We start from the raw sequence: 22735 nt of genomic DNA, 5'->3' as shown, positions 1-22735 counted from the left end.
TGTAGGAGTTTGTAGTGTACAGTATCTGATACACAGATAGGCCGTTCGGCGATTTGAAGAAAACCAGTGTGGGCAGCGCAGTGTTGACATTTCTCCCTTTGTGTGTCATAGGTAAGTCCATTTCGTGGAGGGATGAGGTTGAGGGGCGGGGAGGCAATGCTTTATCCCACTGCACAGGTGGACTGAAGATCCTGCCTGCGCCCGGCTGGGCAGCATGCTCGCCAGCCCCGGAAGGCCCCAGTGGAGGTGGAGGGGCAGAGCCCCTGAGCTCCTGCACCTGGAGCACAGCAGGGGGCAGACGTGGGACTCCTGGTGGCAGGCCTTGCTTGCTGCAGTGACACCTGCTCTTCCTCCTTTGCTGTGGCTCCCAACTTGGGCGCGTAGTAGGGTTTTGCTTTGTGGGGAGGTTCATCTGTGAGGGAGTTTTAAGAGTTCTTTCAAGGAAAAAGAGTTTTCTCCAGCCTGGGGTTCGGACTGCACGTCCAGACATCTTATGGGTGGTGAAATCAATTTAGTGGGTTGAGGCCAACATTAAAAAATAATAATAGCAAATACTAGATTGCATGGTATGTAGCAGAAATGAGTATGATTTTAGGAAACTTTGCTTCATTTATATATACATCTCCATGTACACCAGTGCTCCTGGATGTGTGCACCGAGTCACCTGGTAAACTTTATTTCTTACTGTGGGTCAGGTTCCCAAAAGTTTGACAAACTCTCCTGGAGGGATTTCTTTGCCCTTGGCGTAGACAGCAGGTTCCAGCCACTTCCCCAGAGGCCATTTCCGTGATGACCCGTGGTGACAAGGCTGTTTTAAAGAGCAGCAGAGCCCGTCTCCCCCAGCGTGGCGGAGGCTCACGCGCAGCTGCTCACCCACCCCCTCCCTGTCCGCTGTGCCTGGGATTTCCTGCAGCAGGAGCTCCGTGGGGGGAGGACTGGAGAACCTCCCCAGGGCTGGGAGCAGAGGTCGCCTTCCCCTCTGTGTCACCTGGTGTGCCTCCTGGAGTGCAGCATCCAGCCCCTCGCCTCTTCACTCGCGCGTCCTGTCCTTGTTAGCTGATCCCATCCCCAGGTCAGGAGAGGGAGAGGCAGGCCATCGCGACTGACTATCTTGTCCTTTTCTGTTTCTCAGGGTTGTTCATAGGAGGTCAGAGTTCATACATCTGGGGGAGATTCCTGGTAGATTGGAATGAGCTTTCTTGTCTCCCCATCAGTGATCCCACTTCATTCTGTCATCCTCTGGCTCGTCTTCCCCCCAAAGGAGAGGAGTCTTTCTCGGATCCTAGCCGCCTCTCCTTCCACCGACTGCGCCGACCAGCCTGCGAGCGCTGACCTACTTGTCCTACCTCAAAGGGAGGTTTAAATTAGGACCTTTAATCTGTAAGAGGCTTACAGCCTGTTGGTGCCCAGCTGCCCTGGACATCCATGTGGGCACCACGGCTTTGCCTGGCTGCTTCGATGGGATTTAGGGAACCAAGGGGGTCGGTGGCTCCATGGCAGATGTGACTAGACACGTGGCCGTCCTCGTCGAGGCCTGGGCAGAGCAGGTTCCCAGGGAGCAGAGTTGTTTGCCCAACATTTCTTCTGCCGGCAGCACTTACACATGGGCCCTGGGAGTGGATGGGAGGGGTCTGTCCCTTGGGATGGAAAGAGGTGGTGGTCTGTCCTTGTCACAATGCGGAGGGGTGTCCAGAATCCCATTGTCTTCATGCTGGTCCTGCTTCTCCTTGGCACCGAGCCTGGCTCCTCACTGACGTGTAGCTAGCTCTGCTGGCTCAACATTTGTTTTCATTCCACAAATAATCTTATTAATCAAGGACTGTGTGTCCAGGATGGTGCTGATGCCATAGGGACAATGAGAAGCATGAGAATTAGGGCCCCTCCCAAACTGCTCATTGTGTCTTTGAGGAGACCAGCTTAGTATATAGCAAAGCCTTCATTCACCCCATAGGCCGATATTTCTTTGGATGGTAGCTGTTCAGGGTAGCAAATTAATAACGTTCCAAAATTGCTGGCATGGGGGAAGTATTGTTGGAGACCTGAGAGGGGAGAGGGCCCCGGGTTTCTCAGAGCTGGGCCCTGAGTGGTGGGCTCTAGAAGCGTGGGGAGAGGGGTGGACATGAAGGTGGGAGAAACTGTCAACAGAGGAAGGGAGAGTTGGCTGGTCTTCCTCCCGAGTACAGGTGGCCATGGAGCCTCTTCCCCCTCCCACTTCCTGGAATGGTCACAGTTTCAGTCCGAGGGACTCTTAGTCCTTGAACGACACAGAGACAGCCCTCGGGTACCCTCTCTTTTCTCCTCCTCCTCATTGTTGTAACAGTGATAATGATTCCTCACTTTTATTAAGCCCTTATTACTCTCACAGTTCTGTATGCTTTAGTGTCTGGTTAAGGCTTCGCTCTGAGGCAGGTGTTACATATCGTGTGCATTCAACAGTGGCTACAACTGAGGCAGAGGAGGTTAAATAACTTGCCCAAGGTCACACAGCAAGGGCCTGTTTGGGCCAGGAGTCCTCCACCTGCCTCACCCCCACCTCCGGCAGCCTGAAGGCAGAAAGCCACGGTCTTAACCCACTGCCTCCCTAACTTGTCTCAACATTGGAATACCAGAGGAGCTTTTAAAATTTCCAAAGCCTGAGCCAAATGCATTACACCCCAGACCAATCCCATCCCAGTTTCTGGGGAGTTGGGACTTGGGCATCAGTCGTGTGTGTGTGTGTGTGTGTGTAATTTTCCATTACAGGTTACCTTCAGTATTATTTTGTATCGGTTTCAGGTGCACAGTATTGTGGTCAGACAATCATATATTTTACAAAGTGTTGTTCTCAATATTGCCAGTACCCACCTGACATCATCCATGGCTATTGCAAACACAGCCGTCGTTTCTGAAGCGTCCTGGGTGGTTTCGGGTTCAGAAACCACCATCTTGGCCTCGGAATGTCAGTGCCTGTGACTGTTTGGTCAAAGACACTTTTATCTCCAAGGCAGAGGGGCCTCCTGAGGATGTGTCTCCGTATCACCAGCCTCTCATCTGAGGGAGCGGGCGCACCCCCACAGCACCCGCGACGCCCTGAGTGAGACCTGGGTGGAAGGAGTGGGCAGAGGGAGGACATGCCCCTGGAATCTGCGCCCCCTTTCTCTCCGAGTGCCGCCGTGGGGCAGAGCCTGCTCTCCGAGCCTGGAGACCTCTGACTGTGGTTTCTCACGTCTCTGCTCCCCTGGGCCCCAGACTTCAGTGGGGAAGGGAGAGGTCACAGGAGGGCAGATCTCTTCTGGACAAGTCCCGCTCCTCTCCGCCTGTCCCCGGGTGAACCTGAAATGGACACGAAGAGCAGTGTCATTTCGGTGACTTGGGAACAGCACTAAATTTAGCAAAACTGTAGCTGGTGGGGGGCCGGCCTGCTGTGAGCCAAGCCCAGCCCCAAGTGAACGAGATTTATAGTCAGCAGTGCAGCCAGCGCCTCTCTGCCTGGGCAGGTCTGTGGTCACTCGGGATCTTTCCCTTTCTGCAGCCCGGAAGCTGGTCAGCCTGTCTCTGGGGATCACGCCGGCTCTGCCCCTTCCAGACTCGGCTCCGCCCCACTGCCCCTTGGGTGTGGTCTTCCATCTGTCCCTCCTTCAGGTGTCTGGAAGTATCTCCAGTTCCTTCACCTTGGCCTGCAAATTCTTCCATGCTTCTCGACCAGTGTGCCAGCCTTGACTTCCAAGGCCCTGCAGAGCGAGATCTGAGCTTTGGGAGATTTTTCTTAGGATGTCTGGTATCCTAGGGGACCTGCAGTCAAGGCTGTTGAGTGGGGGAGAGGGAAGAGCTAGGATCATTAGTTGAACAAGGTTTTAAGGGACTGAGATGTCGCTTCTCTCCTCCCAGAAATGCAGCCAAGTGCATGGTGTTTGTGTACCCAACACTCAGCATGAGTTAGGGTGTGGAGGGGCTGTACTGGGGCTGTGAGACTGGCTTTGGAGGGCTGGGGGTTTCTCTGTCTTCTGAAAGGGACCATCTCTGGCAGGAGATGGGTTTTGTGGAGTTGGAGACAGAACAATTCCCCCTCTGGAACCTCTTCCTCCCACTTCTCAGACCTGATGGTGGGGGTGTGTTCGGGGAGCTCAGTTGCTTTAATGCCTGGTGAGATAACCACCAGGCTACATGTTCTCAGCTCTTTCCAGAGTGGAAGACTGCACTTTGGCCAGCTGGGGTCTTGCCTGTGCGAGATGTGATTTGTTAGTATAAGAAAGTGGTTCTCTGCCAGGGGCAATTTTGCCCCCAGGGGACATCCGGCAATGTCCGGAGACATTTTTGGTTGTTACATGAGGGAGCAGAAGGAATGTTATTGTCTAGTGGGGAGAAGCCAGGGCTGCTAGATATATGATGGGCAGGGCAGCCCCACAACACAGAACTATCCAGTTCAGAATGTCAGTAGTACTGAGGTTGAGAAACCCTTGCACAGGGGGACAGCCTTATAGCAATGGTCACGAGAGGTCATTTCCTCAGATCCCTGCTTCTGCTGGAAATGACTTAAGAGCTGTCTGGCCACTGCTTTGTCCTTTCGTCCCCCTGCTTCCCCTATCCTCAGCATTTACAGTGTCTTTTAAAATCATATTTAGGAGTTTTTTCCCTAACCTCATATGGCACAGTTTCCCGTAGAATCCCAGTTTGGTCATGCAGGTGGCTTGGTGCGGCTGTGTCCCCGGGGCACCTGAGTATGCATGGGGGTTGGCATATTTAGACGCTGATACATTGGAGATGAAGTTTAAGGGCAACGGGAAAGCCATTCCAAGCAAAGGTGGCAATGATAAGCGTCTGGCCCGTGGCCGTGTCCTTCATTCTCCCTGTCGCTGAAGCGTTTGCTCGGCCTTGCAGAACTGAGTTCCACTTGCGACGTTCACTGACACGCAGGAAACACGTCCTCATTGCCCTGGAGAACATGATGTTGCTTCCCTGACAAAACGTCCAACCCCTTGCCAGATGCCTCAGCAGCCCAGCGCATCTCATGTGCCAGCACCACCCTCCGTGGTCGGCCAGGCGGCCTTGGGGCCAGGACAGGGAAACGGTCACCTTCCAAAGCATGGGTCTTCGCTCACTCTGGGCGGTGGGGGAGAGTCACTGCACGTGGATTCTAGAATACATGTGCTTTTTACATTTCAGGACAAGCTTCGAGGGTCTTCCTATTTGACCTCACTACCTGGACTCTTTAGTTGTGATGTCACAGAGGAGGTGGGAGCAGAACTTGGTGGCGTGGGGGAAGAAGAGGCGGTGACCTTGGCGCGGAGGAGCTTGGCAGGGCAGAAGCCAAGGTAAGACCAGGCCACCTGGGAGAGGTACTCTCCCGGGGCCTCGGACATCCTCAGTCCCTGCCGCTGACACGGTCACTCACTTGCCCTGTGTTTGAGTGACAGCAGTATATTTTTGGAGCAGCCGAAGAATAAATAAGTACAAGTGATGTCGGGGTTACCTATTTTTTTTTTTTTTTTATTTAGAATTTTGAGTTTGCTGTCTCCCTTTGTTGGTGGAAATCACGGGAAGGGGGTGCACGTGTGTGGATTATATTGGCAAATTCTGATGTTTCTGGAATTCAGGCCACTGCTTCCTTGGTTCTCACGTAGGGGACGAAGGTGACTGTGGGCTCAGGAGCCAGGTTCCAGCTTACGGCTGTCCTAGCTGGCTACTCGGGCCGTTGAAACCAAAGCCTCCCAAGTCCCATTCAGCCATGGTGAACATGTGAATGGATTGTATTGTGCAGATGAATGTGTATATATTTAGAAAGTCACACCCAACAGAGAAAGAACCAGCTTGCTCATCCCTCCTGCACGTCTGAGCACACCCAGGGTCACATCCTCTTACTCCATGATCAGCTGAAGTCACTTCCTTGTGTACCCAAGGCTGCCCACACCCAGCCACTATTTCCTGCACTGGGTCAGGAAGTCAGAGCACGCCTCTCCTAACCTCTCAGTAGCTTGTAGTTACCGACCGACGTTCTGGGTTCTCGGGCCGTGGTCTCTGAGCCTCCTTATAACTTAGCGACTATCGTGCTCACAGATCCTGACTTGGGCTCTGAGCTGCTGGCTCCCGCGGGACTTCCTGGCTTCCAGGCCCAGTCACGTCAGGGCCCTGGCAGCTACTGGGCGCCTGGCTGCTGGTTTGGAGCTGTGTTCTCTCCTCCAGCTCCTTGGTGTTTACTCCCTTCACCGCCCGCCCGCTTATTTCTCATTGAAATATCCTGTTTCTTAAAATTCCTCCATATTGCAACATGGATCTATAAAACCCAAATGCATTTTCAAACTCGGCCTCTTGGAACATAAAGCTTGATCAATGGATTTGGAGTGTTGAAACTGTGTTTATTTTATATGGTTTTGGAGTTTTAGACAGTGATATCTCTGCCATTTATGGAGAGGCCATAGGAAAGTGATCAGAAATGTGTATGTATCTTTTAGGTTTCATGGAGGCACTAAAATCTGTTAGTGTTGGGGGCAACAACCCATTTGGATAAAAGTCCATTTTTCCTAGCTTTAAAAAAAATCTTTCTCATTAGCTAGTTCATTTCCGTATATTTTTACTTGACATATAACATATACAAAAATAAATAAAGCGAACAAATCCTAAGTGGCTAGCACGAAGTGTGCCCACGGTCTGTAACCAGCTTCCAGGTCAAGCAAAGAAACAGAACATGACCAGACCCCCTCCTGCCTAAAATCGCCCTGTGCTTCTTTCTAGATACTAACCGCCCTTCCAAGGGTAACCACTACTTCGACTGCTAAAATTACAGATTAGTTTTGCCTGCTTCTCAGTTTTATGTAATATGGATCACACAGTGTTCTCTCTTTGTATCTGACTTCTTTCACTCTTTTGTGTCATTCATCCATGATGGGTGTCATTATAGCTTCCCATTCTTGTGGCTACGTAGTATTCCATTTTATTAATAGACCACCATTTAGTATCCACTATATGGTTGATGGATGTTTGAGCTGTACACACATTTTGGCTATTACAAATAGTGCTACTATGAATATGTTTGAATATGTCTTTTAGTGAATGAATATTTGTACATGCACACATATGTATAAGTGGATACTATATGTGTGTGTGTATGTATATAGCTTTTTGTTGTTGTTGTTGTTGGGTGTATGGAGGAGAGGAACTCCTGGGTCACAGTTGTACCTTTATACTCCCACTAGCAAAGCAGGAAAGTTCTGGTTACTCCATGTCCTTGCCGGTATTTGATATTATCTTTCCCTCTCGTTATCCTCATTCTGGGGGTTATGACGCAGTAGTGCACTGTGGTCTGAATTTGCATTGTCATGATATTGGCTATTTGGGTAACCTCTTTTGTGAAGTGCCTGTTCGGGTCTTTTGCTCATTTTCCTGTCGGTTTGCCCATCTTATTGGTTTGTAGGAAGGTCCTTAAATGTTGTTGAATATATGTATTGCGGATATTTTATCCTCTCAAAACCTTTTGGTATCCATCTCTTTAATGATATCCCCAAGGGTAACCAGTGTGAAAGCATTGGGATTATCTGTAGTACTTGGCACGGGAATCTTTATTCTTTATGAGCGATGTTGACGTTGGGCTTCATCGACAAAGGCTCTCCTGGGATATTGGTTAAGTAGGGTGGGACAGGGACTCTTGAAGTTCTTGGCATATTTAGGTCACATAAAAATAAAAAGTATTATTATCCAAGTGTTTGCTGTGTGCCACGTGCTGTTCTAAGCATTTTAGACGGACTGTCTTGTTTATTCCTCAGTCTTATCATTTAGTTACTGTTATTATCCCCACTTTCAAGTGAAGAAACCGAGGCTCAGAGAGGTTTTGTAACAACTGACGGTTGTGTAACTGAGATTCTTGCTGCACGTCTCAGGCTCTGTGACCTCTGTGCTGTGTAGAAGGTTACACTTCCTAAAACAGATATTTTCCCGCAATGCCTGGAATGGCGCCTGGCACATAATAAGCGCTCAGTAAATACCTGGTGAACGGACGAGTTTGACTCGGGTGACGTCTTCGTTGAGTAGGGAAACGTGTCTTGGCAGTGGGACGTTGATATGAGAAGCGGTTGTGTTCCATCCTGATGGATCTCTTGCCTGGACAGTGCCCGTCATGGAATAGACATCATAGTGGACCTTTGTGGAGTGAATGACTCAATCACGGGCAGATGACAAACCCAGCTTGCAACAGGGGTGACCTCGGAGGACGCAGCAGGAACCGGGGCCAGGACCAGCACGTCAGTGGGGCCGTGGTGACGGCCCAGGGAGAATCCAGAGTCCAGCCAGAAGCGCCCTCGTTGTACGGCCACCAGGCAGCCCAGTCGGTGGTGGCAGAGCAGGGTCCACCGTCAACAGACGAGGCTGTGCCAGTTACGGGCAGTCAGGTCAGAAGAGGTCCCCGCAGCAGTGCAGGGCTGGCAGAATCCAAGGTCAGGTAATCCAGAGTCACCAGTTTGCAAACAGTAGAAGTTCAGGCTGGCAGGAAAGACAGCCAAGGAGCACGTGGAGGGAGCCGTGCCCTGGCCGGGTTCCCCTCCTGAAAGAGGCCTTTCTTTCAGGCTGCTGAGGACCTACGAGGTGGACACCAGGCCGCAGGCCGGGCAGGGTCGGGCGGACCAGAGACCCAGCCGTGCTAGAGCCAGAGGGGCCTTCGGGAGCGTCCGGTCAGAGCCTTCACCCAGCGGGCGAGGACACTGACGCTTGTGTGTGAGGTTATCCAGAGCCAATGTGAAGTCGGCCTTTGAACCGGGCATCTCCGGGTTTCCCCCACTCCCTCGCGATTTCCCATCAGAAGTGAAGAGGTGGTAGACATTGTGCTGGGGAGAAGGAAGGGCTGAGGTGAAAGCCTTAATGGGGAAGGATGGAGCAGACGTGGGTCTGGGGGGCGGAGAGGGATCAGGTGTCCACAGTGCAAGCCTGGAGCATGGCAGTGCGCGTGCTGGACACTTGGGAAGGAGCTGCTGGGGTGGCCGTCTCAGCCTGGCCTCTGGCATGTAAGCTCCTTGAGGACGGTGTCTTTCTCACTGCAATTGAAGCAATCCGATATACAGAAAAGTGAAGAGGCCAGGGACTTTTCATTGTGGTTAGATACATGTAACATAGAGTTTACTATCTTAACCATTCTTAGTGTGTCCAGGTCAGCGGTATTAAGTGTATCCCTGTTGTTGTACAACCGTCACCACCATCCATCTTCAGAAGTCTCGTTATCCTGCACATCTTAGGCTCTGTACCTATTAAGCAGTAACTCCCCATTCCTCCTCCCCCCAGCCCCTGGTGACCACCATTCTACTTTCTGTCTTTATGAATTTGACTAGGTACCTCGTAAAGGTAGAATCATATAGTATTTGCCTTTTTTCTGACTGGCTGTTTCACTTAGCACGCCTTTAGGCTTAACCATGTTGTGGGATGTGTCAGAATTCCCTTCCATGTAAAGGTTGAATGATGCTCCATTATGTGGCTGTACCCCGTTTTATTGATCCATGCACCCATCGATGGACACGTGGAGCAAGAATTTTATATGGTTTGCTGACCAATGACTAGAACAGATCCTGGCTTTGTCAGCACTCAACAAATAATTGTTGAATGAATTTTAGTTATGTTGAACATGAGGTGTCAGTGGGATACCCAGGGGGCTCTCCAGCAGGTGTTCAAGATGACTGAGACCCTGACCGGTTTGGCTCAGCAGTTAGAGCGTCAGCCTGCGGTCTGGAGAGACCCGGGTTCGGTTCCCGCTAAGGGCACGTACCTCGGTTGCAGTTTGTCCCCGGCCCTGGTTGGTCGTGCGGGTGGCAGCCACTCGATGTGTTCCTTTCACATCGATGTTTCTCTCTCTCTCTGTTCCTCTCTCTCCCTCCCACTCTTCCTGAACAAAAAATGGAAAAATGTCCTCGGGTGAGGATAAAAAAAAAAAAAAAAAAGATGACTGAGGACTAGAGGTGAGGTGAGGGATGAAGGTAGTGGTGTCATGATGTCCCAGGACACAGGGGCCGAGTCATAGGAGCAGGGGCTTAGGCTTAGCACAGGTGGGAGCAGTCACAAAAAATACAGGAGAGGTGGTCTCGGGTGGTGCCCTGGACTAACACACAGGACAGGATTTAAGGAGGAGGAGGAGCGGGGCAGCATCTGTGTCAGTGAGGGGAGGTCTGAGGAAGGCGCACCAGCACTGGCTCTAAACGGTGATGAAGTCAAGACTTGAGCTTGGTTCTGTGTAATGTCATCATTGACCTTGGAAAGACGTTTCTCTAGAGGGGTGGTGGCAGTATGGGCCAGACCATGGGATCAGGGGCAACACGCCCGAAACAGCTGGCTGTGAATTGCTAGGTACTAGGGGAGTCACCAGGAGTGGCAACAGCTACCGCAGCCGCAGAGAAAGACCGGGAAGCAGAGATCACTCTGAGGATTTATGGAAGCCTTGAACTTGAGTGTGGCCTTGAAATCGGGCTGGGCTCTGTGCTAATAGAGAGGCGAGAGAGGGGCACCCAGGCAGAGGAAACAGTGAGAAATGGGCTTGGTGGAAAGAACGCAGGTGTGCATGGGGACAGCGAGGACACCGGATCAGAGGTGCGACGGGTGGGGAAGTAATATGGTGGGCACTTCTATTATGTCCTCCCTGAAGTTGGTTAAGAGATGGCTGTCGGGACACTCGAGTAATCTACATCTAAGCAACATCTAACGTAACTCAGTAGTCATATTTATTTTTTTTATCCTCACCCGAGGATATTTTTGCATTTATCTTCAGATAGAGCGGGAGGGAGAGAGGGAAGAAGAGAGAGAGAGAAAAACATCGATGTGAGAGAGACACACTGACTGGTTGCCACCTGCATGGCCCCAAGCGGGGCCAGGGACAAACTGCAACCGAGGTACGTGCCCTTAGCAGGAACCAAACCCGGGACTCCCTGGTCCGCAGGCCGACGCTCTAACCGCTGAGCCAAACCGGCCAGGGCAGTAGTCGTATTTATAATTCCTGGACACCAGAGACTCCCCCAGAAAGACCCTTGTGCTGTTAGCATAGTAGAGCATTTATCACGGACACAGGTAGTCATAGGACCTGGCCGCATGTGACAGACACCCTGGCTGTCACAGGACTGGCTGTTTCTGAGTTGTGATTCTAGAGAATCGCAACCTCCCTTCGGTGTAACCGGCATTCGCTGAGCTCCTGCCAGGAGCTAGAGGCTGGGACATGAAGATTAAAAGTTTGAGATCTAAAGCGTAAGAGTTGAGCCTGAACAGTCCCTATCCTTACCTGAGTCTTGGAGACTGTCTGCAGCCCCTGGAGAGATGTCGGGCAGAAGGCTGAGGACATGGGTGCCGGGGCTGCCACCAGCTCGCCTGGCAGCTGCCGCCGCTCTTTCCTGGGGCCAGGCGGAAGCGTGTGCTCGCAGACAGACCCCCGCTGGGGAAGCAGGCTGGCCAGTTCTTGTGGACACCCACCGGGCTGAGCCCAGACCTCAGGGAAAATATTCAGCATCGGCTCTTTAAAGGTAATATCCAGCTAAATCCCCCAAATCCTGGAACTGGATTTATCTCAAGGAATAAATGTCTGAAATTATTTATCTCAAGGAAAATGCCTGGAGCATGCCCACAGGATGGCGACGAAGGATCCAAGCGTGTGGAACATGACTCCTCTGTACAGGGAACCAGTCAGAGGCTGCCCCCCGGGGCAGGGACCGTGGCAGAGAGCGTGAGGCAGGAGAGGCCTTACCTGCTTCTGAGCACCGGGCTTTCCTGGTGGCAGCATCACTGACCTGCCTCCAGCTCTCTGAGCTGCTGCAAGGGAAGCCAAGATGCAGGAGGAGGGTTTGGGTCTCTACAGGCTTGTGCCTGCATTATCTCGGGTACCACTGTTTACTCCAGCCCCCCAACAGTTACCTTAGCATCCAGTCTGGTCTGGCCTGATAGCTCGGAGACCAGGTTTCAGGGAGCCTTATGTCCCAACCAAAAAAGAACAGTGATAGCCAAACTCACCATGTGCACTGTGGTCTAGGTGCTCTGCTAACCGTTTTGCACACATTAACTCATTTAAGCCTCACAGTAACTCCGTGGGGTCGTTTTGTTTGGCAGATGAGGAAACCGAGTCAGAGAGAGAGATCGTGTCTTCCCGGAGGTCGCTCAGCTAGTAACCGGTGGAAGTGGAAACTGAGCCCAGAGCCTGTATTTTTCAGGATAGGCGGCCCCAGTGGGACGTGGAGGAGCCACCAGGGGCCAGCAGAGAGGTCAGCTGCTGACCAGTCAGCGCCCTGGATCCGGTTTCTCCCTGCTGGAGCTGGCTGCTTCAGGGAGGGGACGGCTGCCCTTCTGTATGACCCACGCTTGCCAGGAGGATTAGCCTCTTCCTCATGTCAAAACAAGCCAAGCAGGAAGAAAACCAACAAACAACTCATGACTTTCAGCAGAAAGGGCCCTGCAGCTTCTCCAGCAGGAGGAGAGACCAACGCTGCGGAGGCCCACGTGTCCCCGGTCATGTACTTATCGTCAGTCCCTGCGAGCCCCGACTGACACGTCAGGACAGAGGCCCGGCCAGCGTGGCGCCGAGTCTCCACAGTGGCCCACCTCCTCTGCTCCCTGAATTACGCCGAGAGATCTGATAGTGTCCCGGACAGCTCACGGGCAGCTCAGAGACCTGGGCTGTGGCCCCAGTTCCGCCACGAGCCAGCTCTGGGGCCAGGAGCAATTCCCACTTCCCATCTGCAGGAAAATGAGATTGACTTAGAGCAGCGGTTTTCAGAAACATATGTAGACATTTGTACTGCAGCGAAACCTTTTGTTTTCAGATAAAACTGCTGATAGGTGCAGAATATGAAACAGTTAAACGTTGAGGTGTAAATTTTCAAACAATAAACAAGGAAGGAAAACCTCAGGTCAGGGAGACGTCTCTGTGAATTGTTCCCCGAGCCGGGACCCTTCCGCTTTCATGCTTTTCTGCCGTCATTCCTGCCCCCTGGGCTGCCTTAGCTGCTTCCATTTTCATCTCAGGTCTTGGATTCTCCAAAGCCCCTCAGCTTGTCTCCTTCGAGGAGCCTCTTTGCCTCCAGTGAACCTTGTGTCCTCCAGTTTCTGTCGCACCTGTTAGCTCTTTCAATCACTGAGTCCTCCCGTACTGTCCTGTGGTGGATAAGACCTTTGCATATGTGCACGACATTCACAGGTGTTCAATCTGCACATATTGCCATCTGCACTTACATGCAGGTTGTATTTATTATAATAATAAATACAGCTTGTATTTATAAAAAAGGCCATGTCTTGTGTCCCCCCAGCACCTGGTACATAATAGGCCCCAGTACAGTTTTCAGTGTGAGGACCATCTTCTGTGTCCTCCCAAGCACCTTCCATGTCGGGTACTCAGTAAATACCAGCGTCAGATGATTGCATGACAGGCGTGGTTTGTACCTGGGCAGTGCTGGCTGGGACCCTTAGTTCTGCCATATACCAGGTGTGTAGCTTTGGGAAATGCACGTATTTTCCTACCTATAAGGTGGAGATGATAATGCGTGCCTTCTACAAGTGTTTATTGGGTGCCTCCTGAATTCCAGGCACTGTTCTAGGCGCCGGGGCTTCAGCAGTTTAAAAGCAGACAGAAGTTCCTGTCCTCATGGAGTTTACCTTCCAGCCGGTTTCAGGAAGAAACTGAAGGATTGCTGAAGGAGGAGAAGGAGGGAGGTCCCTTCTGCTTGGGGAGAGGCAGAACCACAACCTGGGTGGGGCTGCAGCAGGGTGGAGGCGCCCTGGTGGCCTGCAGGGGGCCCGGGACTCCCTGGACGGCACTTCTGTGAGAGAAGCGGAGAAGGAGGAGAAGTCACCAGGTTGGACTGAAGGGTCAGCAAGTCCCATCCCTGCCACATTGCTGTGCTTGACCCTGAGGCTGCATGCCCCTCTACCCCCACAGCCCCTGTGAGCAGGAGGAACAGCGCTGGGTGGAGAGGCCGACGCCCCAGTGCCCTGTCCTGTGCCCACCTGGGAATGGAGTCGGGCCAGCTTCCCGCTCCAGCCCTCCCGGCGTGTGGTGGAGGCTTGCCTGGCACAGGCACGAGGCAGCTGGCTGGCAGGGACACATGCAGTTCTGGCCATGAGGAACAGAAAGAAGAGGCCATTCGACACACCCCAGAGATCCCCCTCCCCAGCTTGTGCCAGAGGCAGGACGCGGCCCGCGGGGACCTGGGCTGAGATTCCCCACCGAGTGGCGGGGGTAGATGTGGATGCTGAGTGCGTGTGCTGTCGGTTGGGTTTTCCACGGCCTCACTGTGAGTTGGCTGTTGCTCACACACAGCCCCTTCCTGCTTTCTTCTTCCTAGAATGGGGGCGATGTTGTACCCGCCCCTCCACGCACCTCTTCTCCATGAGGGAAGTACGCACGTCTAGGGTGTCTCTTGGGAAGTGGCGGGGCTGCTGTGGCTGTGGACGTCCCTGCATTTGGCTCCACCCATGACGGGTGGCTTCTCTCTGCCTGGGCCTCAAAGCCCACCCCACTTCTCTGCCCGGGGTGCCCAATGTCCACGTCAGTTTGTCCCTCTCTCAGTGGACTTGATCTTCTCCACACCTCAGTTCCCTCATCCATGAAATGGGACTGGTGGGTAAGGCACTTACCTCATGGGGTTTCTGGAAGGATTAAATGAGTCTGTGAAGGATTCGAGTGTGGCTCATGGTAAGTGCTCTGCCTCTGCTAATCCTGGATTACCTGCCCATGAGAGTCACACCGATGGGCTTGTTTGACCGGCCCTGCCGCCGGCAGCTCCCTGTCTTACGTCTTCCTGTGGTCTCGACGCCCAGCTCTGTGCCTGGTCCTTGGTAGGCAAACGTGTTAGAACAGTGGGCCAGGGTGAGGGGAAGACTGCCACACATGGGGGCCTATGGGAGGGACGTGTGCGGAAGGGGCAGTCGGACAGGATTAGGGGGTGCAGTATGGGAGACCAGGGGAACGTGAGGTTGGAGGGCTAGATGGGGACCAGGTGTTGGGGAGCTTCGGAGAGGTGCTGGGGGGCCAGCGGAGGCTTCCGAGCAGGGAAAGGACGGGATTTCCAGGAAGATACCTCTCCCGGAATCTAGACTGGACTGGAGCTCCCAGGGTGACCAGTTAGGTGGCGTTGGGGACACGCTGGGAGTCAGGAGCTGTGTGGGCAGGCAGCGTGCTATCTGCTCCCCCTCCTCAGCGCCCGAGGAGCCGGGCCAGCCGGGCCAGCCGGGCCACCTTCGCCGCTAGCCCTGCCTGTTCCAGCCCTGTCACTGTCTGTCTGCATCCTGCTCACTGACACACCTCTCTCAGGTTGCCAGGTTACCGCAGCCCGTGCTGCGCGAGTCCTTGGGCCACAGCTTCGATGCCACTTAATTCCCCCTCGCTCTCCAGCCTCTGGATGTCTGTGTGTTATTATTTTAATCTTAAAGTGAGAAACAGTAACGTTGCTGGAAGTAGGCCATGAGCTTTTATTTGCTCTTCTCACCAAGGACAGGCATGTCCCCAGCCCTGGGAGCAGCGGCCGGCAGCCCCGGGGGGAGGGAGGTGTGAGGCCGAAGGAGGAAAGGCGGTGCCCGCCCCGGAGGGCACAGTGCCGCAGGCTGAGGCTGGCACAGGCCGCGCCCGGCCATTTTGTTGGTGGCCACGCCTGCAGCTCGGGCCTTCGGCTGCCTCCCTGTGGGTCCCTGAACGTGGCCATGGGGCAGCTGCTGCTGCTTCAGAGCCACAGTGGGTGGGAGCCCAGCGCAGCCTCCCTGGCGGGAGAAGGCGTCCCGGCCCCTGGGAAGCCGCGTCACAGTTCGGTCCTGCCTGTGGCACTGTGCTTGCCCCCGCTGTCCGCGCCCTGTGCCTCTGGGCCACAGCTGTTTGGGGGCCGCGGTGGCCGCATACGAGGTGCTGCTTTCCTGTGCGCTCCACACGGGCACGTGGAGTCCAGCAGACACTGGTTCCTGCCTGGGCAGTGGGGTCAATGGAAATAACTGCCCGTAAGGAGTGTTTCTGTGTTCCCAGTGGGCTGAGCACTCCGCACACGTCCTCTCCTTCAGTCCTCAGGGTCCCCACATGTCACAGTGGTTGTTAGCTCTGGCTTATGGGTGAACAGGCCGGACAAGGGGAGGTTAATGATGCTGCCTGAGTCCCACAGCCAGGACACGTGGGTGTTCCTGAGTCCCCGTCCCGACCAGCCGTCAGGCCCGTGCTCTGGGGTCAGCGCTCGGAGGTCCCGGGGTCACTGTTGCTCTGCGGCTTACTGGCTGGGCGCCTTGGCCAGCACCCCTCACTTTTCCCATTTGCTCCTCTGTAAAATAGGAATCATTCGAGGGAGGAGGAAATAGGCTAACTTGTCATAGAACTACTTTGTACGTTATCAGAAGTTATATGTACATGACACATCATTTACTTATTTTAAAATTTTTTTTCTATTAATTTTAGAGGGAGAGGAAGGGAGAAGGAGAGAGAGGGAGAAACATCGACGTGCGAGCACAAGATCAATCTGCTGCCGCCTGCACGCCCCTCGCTGGAGATCAGGCCCACATCCTGGTCATGTGTCCTGACCGGGAATTGAACCGGCGACCTCTTGGTGCATGGGTCGATGCTCAACCAGTGAGCCACACCGGCCGGGCATGACACATCATTTAAATGAGTCAATGATAAAAACTTATTTTAAAAATACTTATTTACAACCCTGGCCGGTGTGGCTTAGTTGGTTGGGTGTCATCCGATGCACCAAAAGGTCACCCATTCAATTCCTGGTCAGAGCACATGCCCGGGTTGCAGGCTCAGCCCCCAGAAGGGGGCGTGCAGGAGGCAGCCAATTGATGCTCTGCTCTCACATTGATGTTTCTCCCTCTCTCTCCCTCTCCCTTCCTCTTTTTATCTAAAAAAAAAAAAAATTCAATAAAAAATATTTTAAAAAAATACTTATTTACAACAAAGGCACATGTGTAATTGCCCTTTTCTCCCCAAGGAAACGTGGTTAGTCCCATCTTTATACCTGGGGTTGTCAAGTGTGACATGGGGACAGGAGTTGGTGGGAAGTCTCCTAAGAGGATGGTGTTTCTAGTTTGCCTCTCTCAGTGGTTAAGGGTCTCGATACTGGCTGTGTATTGTTTCACGAGCTGCTCAGCTCCTTACCTGTAGAGTGCAGGTGGAGATAGCCCAGGCTTCGTAGCCTCTTCATAGCCCCATCATGAAGACGGTGTGAGCTGTGGTCCATGCAGGGGGCTGAGCACCAGGCCTGGTCAGTGTTTAGCACTCACTAGATGTTGAGGTCCATGTTCATGATGATAAAGATGCTATTTGGGCAGATAAAAGGCAAAGGGTATTTCCCTGGTCAGTGATGCTCAGCGGTTAGAGCATCAGCCTGCACACCAAAGTGTCTCTGGTTCGATTCCTGGTCAAGGGCACATACCTGGGTTGTAGGTTCGGTCCCCAGCCCTGACCGGGGCATGTGCAAGAGGCAACCAATCGATGTGTCTCTCACATTGATGTTTCTCTTTCTCTCTCTCTTTCTCTCCCCCTTCCCCTCTCCCTTCTACTCTCTCTAAAAATCAATGGAAAAATAACCTCGGGTGAAGATTAACAACAACGAAGAAAAGGCGTGGGGCATTCTAGTTTGGGAGCTTAGCCACATCTGAAGACAGTCGGAGAAGAGGGATGAGGGGAACATCCGTGTCTGGTGGGATTGGGGCTGGGGCCACAAGGGAGCTTGGGACGAAGCCAGACAAACCCCTGTTAGGGCTTTAAGCCAAGTGAAGGCTGTTTCTACTGTTCCTCATCTTCTAAAGCTGGAGATCAGCAGGGGTCAGGGCTATGGGAGAGGAAGGTAGCCTCTGTCTGAAGTCCTCCTACAGGCCCCAAGGAGATGGCCAGGTCCTAGGGGTCAACTGGCCAGAGTCCAGCTTGGGCCTGGGCAGCTTGCAAATCAGCAGGAGGAGGGATGACCTCCATGGTACAGCTTGGCGCCCACATTTTGGCCATGGAGCAAAGTTGACTCACCATCAGCTCTGCCACTTTTTAACTTGGTACTTGGTTCTGTGTGTGAGAGAGTAAAAGGAGCCAGGGGAGCCAGGAGCGGGATGGGAGGGTCACGTTGGGAGCAGCTTGCCGGGACACATCCATGTCTTTCCTGCACAGAGGTGATACAGTGACTCTGGGTACATCCTCACAGCGGGGGGTGGTCCGTCGGGATCTGGGAGTTTTATGATTCCCAAAACGAGAAGTGAACGTTGATATTTTGGATGCTTAGAAGGAGGCCCCAAAGAAGTTGCGCGGTGTCTCCATTCCTGTGTCCGTCTCTCCACGCAGCCGGCAGCCGATTGCTGGCAATGGGGGCGCCGTGGTGGGAGCAGAGGGGCTGTGAGGCGTGGTCCAGGTCCACACGCCGCTTCCTTGCAGTTAGGCTGTTTTATAACTGTTCCCAAATCATGTTAGCTCTGGAAGCTATTTTAGGAACTCCTTTGGTTATGAACCATATATTATATTTAATTTTGATTCCTTTTCTCCTCCTGTCCTGGATTCAGTAGCCGTATCAACAAACCCTGTGTGCCTGGCGTTGTCTTAGGTGTGGGAAGTATGTAGGAGAATCAGGTACTTGGTAAGAGCGTCTTCATCAATGAGAGCCTGGACCTAGAACAGCCTCCCGGCGACTTGAGGCTTTCTCTGTGAGGCCCCTGAGCTGCTGTCGGGAGCCCATCGTGTCAGGTGCCTGGACCGAGGCGTAAGGTCTTTTCTTGGTTGGTGCATGTTCATAACAACAGCAAGAATTCCAGCCCAGGCCAGGAGGCACCTGAAGGCGGGAAAGTCTCCGCCCTCCCACCTGCCTCCTGAGGGCTGTGGATGGCACCCCTTTGCCCCCTTCGCCCCTTGGTCTGCTGTATCAGGTGAGGAAGGCATTCCACTCTTGGCTGAGCCCAGATCTACTCAGGAGCCACGAGGAGCTGCTAGCGTGCCTGGTCTTTAATTCTCTGGACGAGAGTGGGTTTGACAGTGCCTTCCCATCTATGAGATGAGGACAGTTGACTTCTGTCTCCTCCATTCTCTGCTGCACACGGGCCACATTCCTTGTGCGAGAGGAATCCGCACAACCACTCCCCAAGGTTCAGAGTTGACAGTGCGCCGTTTTCACACCAGAGCAAGCAGCCCTTTGCATCTTCCGGCCAGAGGGTGAGGGGATCCTGGTGTCTGTGAAAGCGCAGAGCAGGTGTCCCTTTGACATTTGCTTGGGGACCCTTTCCAAACACTGGAGTAAGAGGAGTAAATTCATGCTTGACTGGTCTAGATCAAAGGAAGGAGAGAGGAACAGGAACCTCCGACAACCGGTGCCTGCAAGGAAGGGACTCAGACCAGGTGAGCCTGTTTCCGCTGTGTCTCTCTTGGGCACTTGGGGTGGTCGTGTTGACAGGGAGGCCTAATCTAGCCTGATCAGCCAATCAATAAGTATTGATTGAGTGCTGCTGGGAGCTTGGCTTGGGAAGGATGAAAGAGAATTCTAAAGCTTGCCTGGGTCTTGTCTTTGCAAAGTTCAGACTTGACTTGGAGATACCAGGTGAACACATGTGATGAGACATGACAGTGTATGATCAGTCCTGAAGGCATAACATGGAGTTACACGTGTGTTGGCATTTGGAGAAGGGAGGACGATCACTGTGACAAACGTGCGGCCTGCAGGGTTGTCATCGACCCAACTTGGGAGGAATGGAGAATAAAGGTAGACTATTGCCTCATCTAGTAAAGACCATGGGTCTCAGATACTCATCCAGAGTCAGCAGTGGCAAAGCACATTCTCCTTGCAGGAGCTCGGCCAGGTGGAAAGGACCCCCCTCCCCTCCCAGTGAACACTCAGGAAAGGAGCAGGTGACTCTGGGGTCAGAGAACAAGGTCTGGGTCCCAACTCAGGGAAATGAGCTGATTTGTGGAGGTAACGTGGGAAAGCACCTGGCTTAATATTTTTCTCAGCAAAGGGTTATGGATGTCTTCCTGAGATCATGACTGAGAAAGTCCTCATGAAGACACCGTAGCAAGTTTTAAAGAGAGTGTGTGGGTGGGGAGTGGGGGCGGGGATGGAGGGGGGGGGGCAGCCACACAGGTGGACGAAGCGAGAGGGGCATCCCCGAGGGAGGAAGGTGCTGCTGGAGGTCAAGGTCTCTGTGCCCTGGCTGGCTCAGGCCACCGGTGGAGGGTTGGTCCAGTTCTCGGTCCCAGTTAAGAGGGACAATATAAACGCCAGAACAAGCTCAGAGGAGAGCTGCTGGTTTGTGGAGAATGGTTAAAAACCTGGGAATATTTACCCAAGAGCAGGGAGAATTTGGGCGGAGGGATTTGATGGGCAGTTTTGTGTATTTAAAGAACTGTCCCTGGAGGTGGGTGTCAGTCTTCTTCTGTGGCACTCCAGAGGGTAGCCTTGGGGCCAGAGGGCACCAGCGACGGGAGGCTGGTGTTGATGGACGGACCTGGGTGGTTTTCCCACCACCGAGCCTGGGGGATGTGAGGGAGGGAGGATGGGTGACCCCGTGAGGTAGTGGGCCCCTTCGGTCGGGCCGTAGTGCTTACAGGCAAGCTGAGTGGCCGCCACGCAGGGAAGCTAGGAATGAAAACACGAGGATTGGCTTCCACTTACTGAACACTTCTGTGCCGGGCAGTGTTACCAAGTACTTTCTTCACTTGCATGGACTCACTTCATCCTTACAACAACACCAGGGGTGCAAATAGCTTATTTTCCCTACTGCATAGACGAGAAGATTTAGGCTGAGAGACGAGGTAAGCCGCCCCAGGTCCCGCATCTTGGCCTTGCAGCCAAGGCCGATCTTGTACTGGGAGAGATGGGCCAGGTGACCTCTGCAGGAAGTCCAGAGGCTCCCTCTGGCAGGTCATCCTGTTCCATCTGGATGTGGTTGGGCGGCTCTGCTGGGTTTGGGGCAGGAACGGTGTTTACTGCTTTCGGGTCACTTCACTGTGGGTGCTTTTGCCGGGCCTCGAGGTCAGTGGGAGGCTCTGCCGGCACGGGTGTTCTGTTGACTGTGACGAAAAGGCCTCTCTGGGGAAGTGGCGGGGACTCCCCGGCTGATCTGAGCATCTCAACTCCTGCTCTGTGTCCTCCAGTCCTCCGGTGGCTCGGGGCTCTTTCCATGCCAGCCCTCGCAGAAGCTTCTCGCCACCTGCACACTCAGGCTGCAGGTACCCCACCCCGGCTCTGCCTGTCAGGGCGCACCGAGAGGTGCAGGTGCCACGACCTGGACAGGTGGCTGGACTGGAGCTGCTCTGTTTGGGGGGCCGGGCTGGGATTAAGGAGCCACCTGTCCTCCGAGTGGATTCCCAGGTCAGCAGCCGCTGGTGACGGGGACAGCCCCTGCTGCTGGCCAAGGACGGGGTTCCAGGAAGAGCACTGACACATGGTAGTCCCCAGACGCAGTGTTGTGGAGTAAAAAAAATGCCCATTCTCAGAGGATTCGCCGGCTGTTTCCGTGCTCACCTTGAGCCCTGAAGACCTGGCGGTTTTCAGAGGGAGGGTATTGGAGAGTGGTGGGGTGCTCCTCTCACCCCGAACTATTAACATGGCATTGAGCACGGACCTAAACAACGTCCCAGTGTAATCTTCCATTTTTTAAGGCAGAGCTGTTACTGCCGCTCCGGTTTTGGGGAAAGAACATTGACCCCAGAGGCCTATGTCAGACCCTAACTTGAGAACAACGGCTGCCCGCTGGCCCCAAAGGGCTTCAGAGAGCTGAACCTTACAGAGTTTTCCTGACACCTGCCCTCTGTAAATCGAATAGTCAGCAACCCCTCCCCGCTCTCCAGCTTGGATGTATTCGCATCATCAAAGATGTTGTGGACCCTGACTTTCGTTAAGGTTTCATCTGATGAAAATAATATAAAATGCACCGCAAATATTGCCCCAAGATATGACATTAAATATGGTCTTTCAGACAGCTGCCAGCCCTTCTCCCACCCTCCAGATAAAGTCTCATCCCGGAGGCCTTGTCCCTGCTCCTGAAGGACTGGCCCTTTGCTGGAAGCCCAGACCTGGCCCTAGTGTGCCCGATGGCGCTGGTGTCCGCGTCTTCCCTCTTTGGCTGTGGGTGTGAGCACGGCCTGCCCCTGTACAGGGGACAGGGCAGTATGGAAATTAAAGCTCGTCAGAATTGTTTGGGGAACCCCCTGTCCTGCTTGCAGAGACTCTTGCTGTCTAGATCTGACTCAGCTAAGCAAAGCAATAGTCTGTTCTGGAGCAGGAAAGAAACTCCATTTTTGAGTCACGTGGTATAAGCTCATGTGGTCATGCAGAGGTCAGTGTAGCCCATGAGTCATCCATTGCCCAGGTTCTCGGTACCCTAGAGACATCTCCCCCTACCCAAAGCTTCACTCCTTGATCGAGAACAAGAACCCCCGGAGCAGCAGTACATGTGAGGGTTCCAGCCTGTGCCTGCAGGGTGAATGGCCGGACCCCTCCTTGCCCCCTCCCGGCCACGGCTGGCCGTTGGCACAGACCACAGCTTTCACTGTGCAGGGATGGCGGAGAGCTCTCAGTCCGACTCACATGGCCCAGCCACACTCCATCTCTCTGGAAATTATTTCCACCCGTTGACAAGGCCAGGATTTCAGGAGCAGCCAGCCAAGAGGCACACTGGCTTACTCCCTGGGTTCCAAGAAGACTTTGTCCCCCTGCACCGTGGGCAGCGCTAGAAGCTGCTGTTCCAGGGCTCTGGCCAGTGGAGTGACCGTGTTGACTCAGTCCCAGCCCACAGTCATTGCAGGTGCAGTCCCAGGGCAGCCTGGGCTTTGCTCGAGGCAAACTTCTCTGGGCACTTAGATTTAATGACC

General features: G+C 53.5%; 1 long non-coding RNA gene across 6 annotated transcripts in view; it reads left to right on the top strand.

Moving 5' to 3' along the window:
• Window positions 1-22735, top strand: part of LOC118636932 — a 65187-nt gene that overhangs the window by 16161 nt on the left and 26291 nt on the right. For 5 of the 6 annotated variants that reach the window (XR_004960857.1, XR_004960854.1, XR_004960853.1 and 2 more), the window contains exon 2: window positions 5143-5291. This is a non-coding gene — a long non-coding RNA (uncharacterized LOC118636932). Of the gene's footprint in view, window positions 1-5; window positions 112-5142; window positions 5292-22735 lie in introns of all 6 variants that reach the window. The other variant, XR_004960855.1, reaches the window with a different exon arrangement.

This window comes from Molossus molossus, unplaced genomic scaffold (genome assembly GCF_014108415.1).
Source record: "Molossus molossus isolate mMolMol1 unplaced genomic scaffold, mMolMol1.p scaffold_m16_p_20, whole genome shotgun sequence".
NCBI classification, from domain to species: domain Eukaryota; kingdom Metazoa; phylum Chordata; class Mammalia; order Chiroptera; family Molossidae; genus Molossus; species Molossus molossus.
Note: the sequence above shows the minus strand (reverse complement) of the source record. Positions and strands in the feature narration are given on the sequence as shown.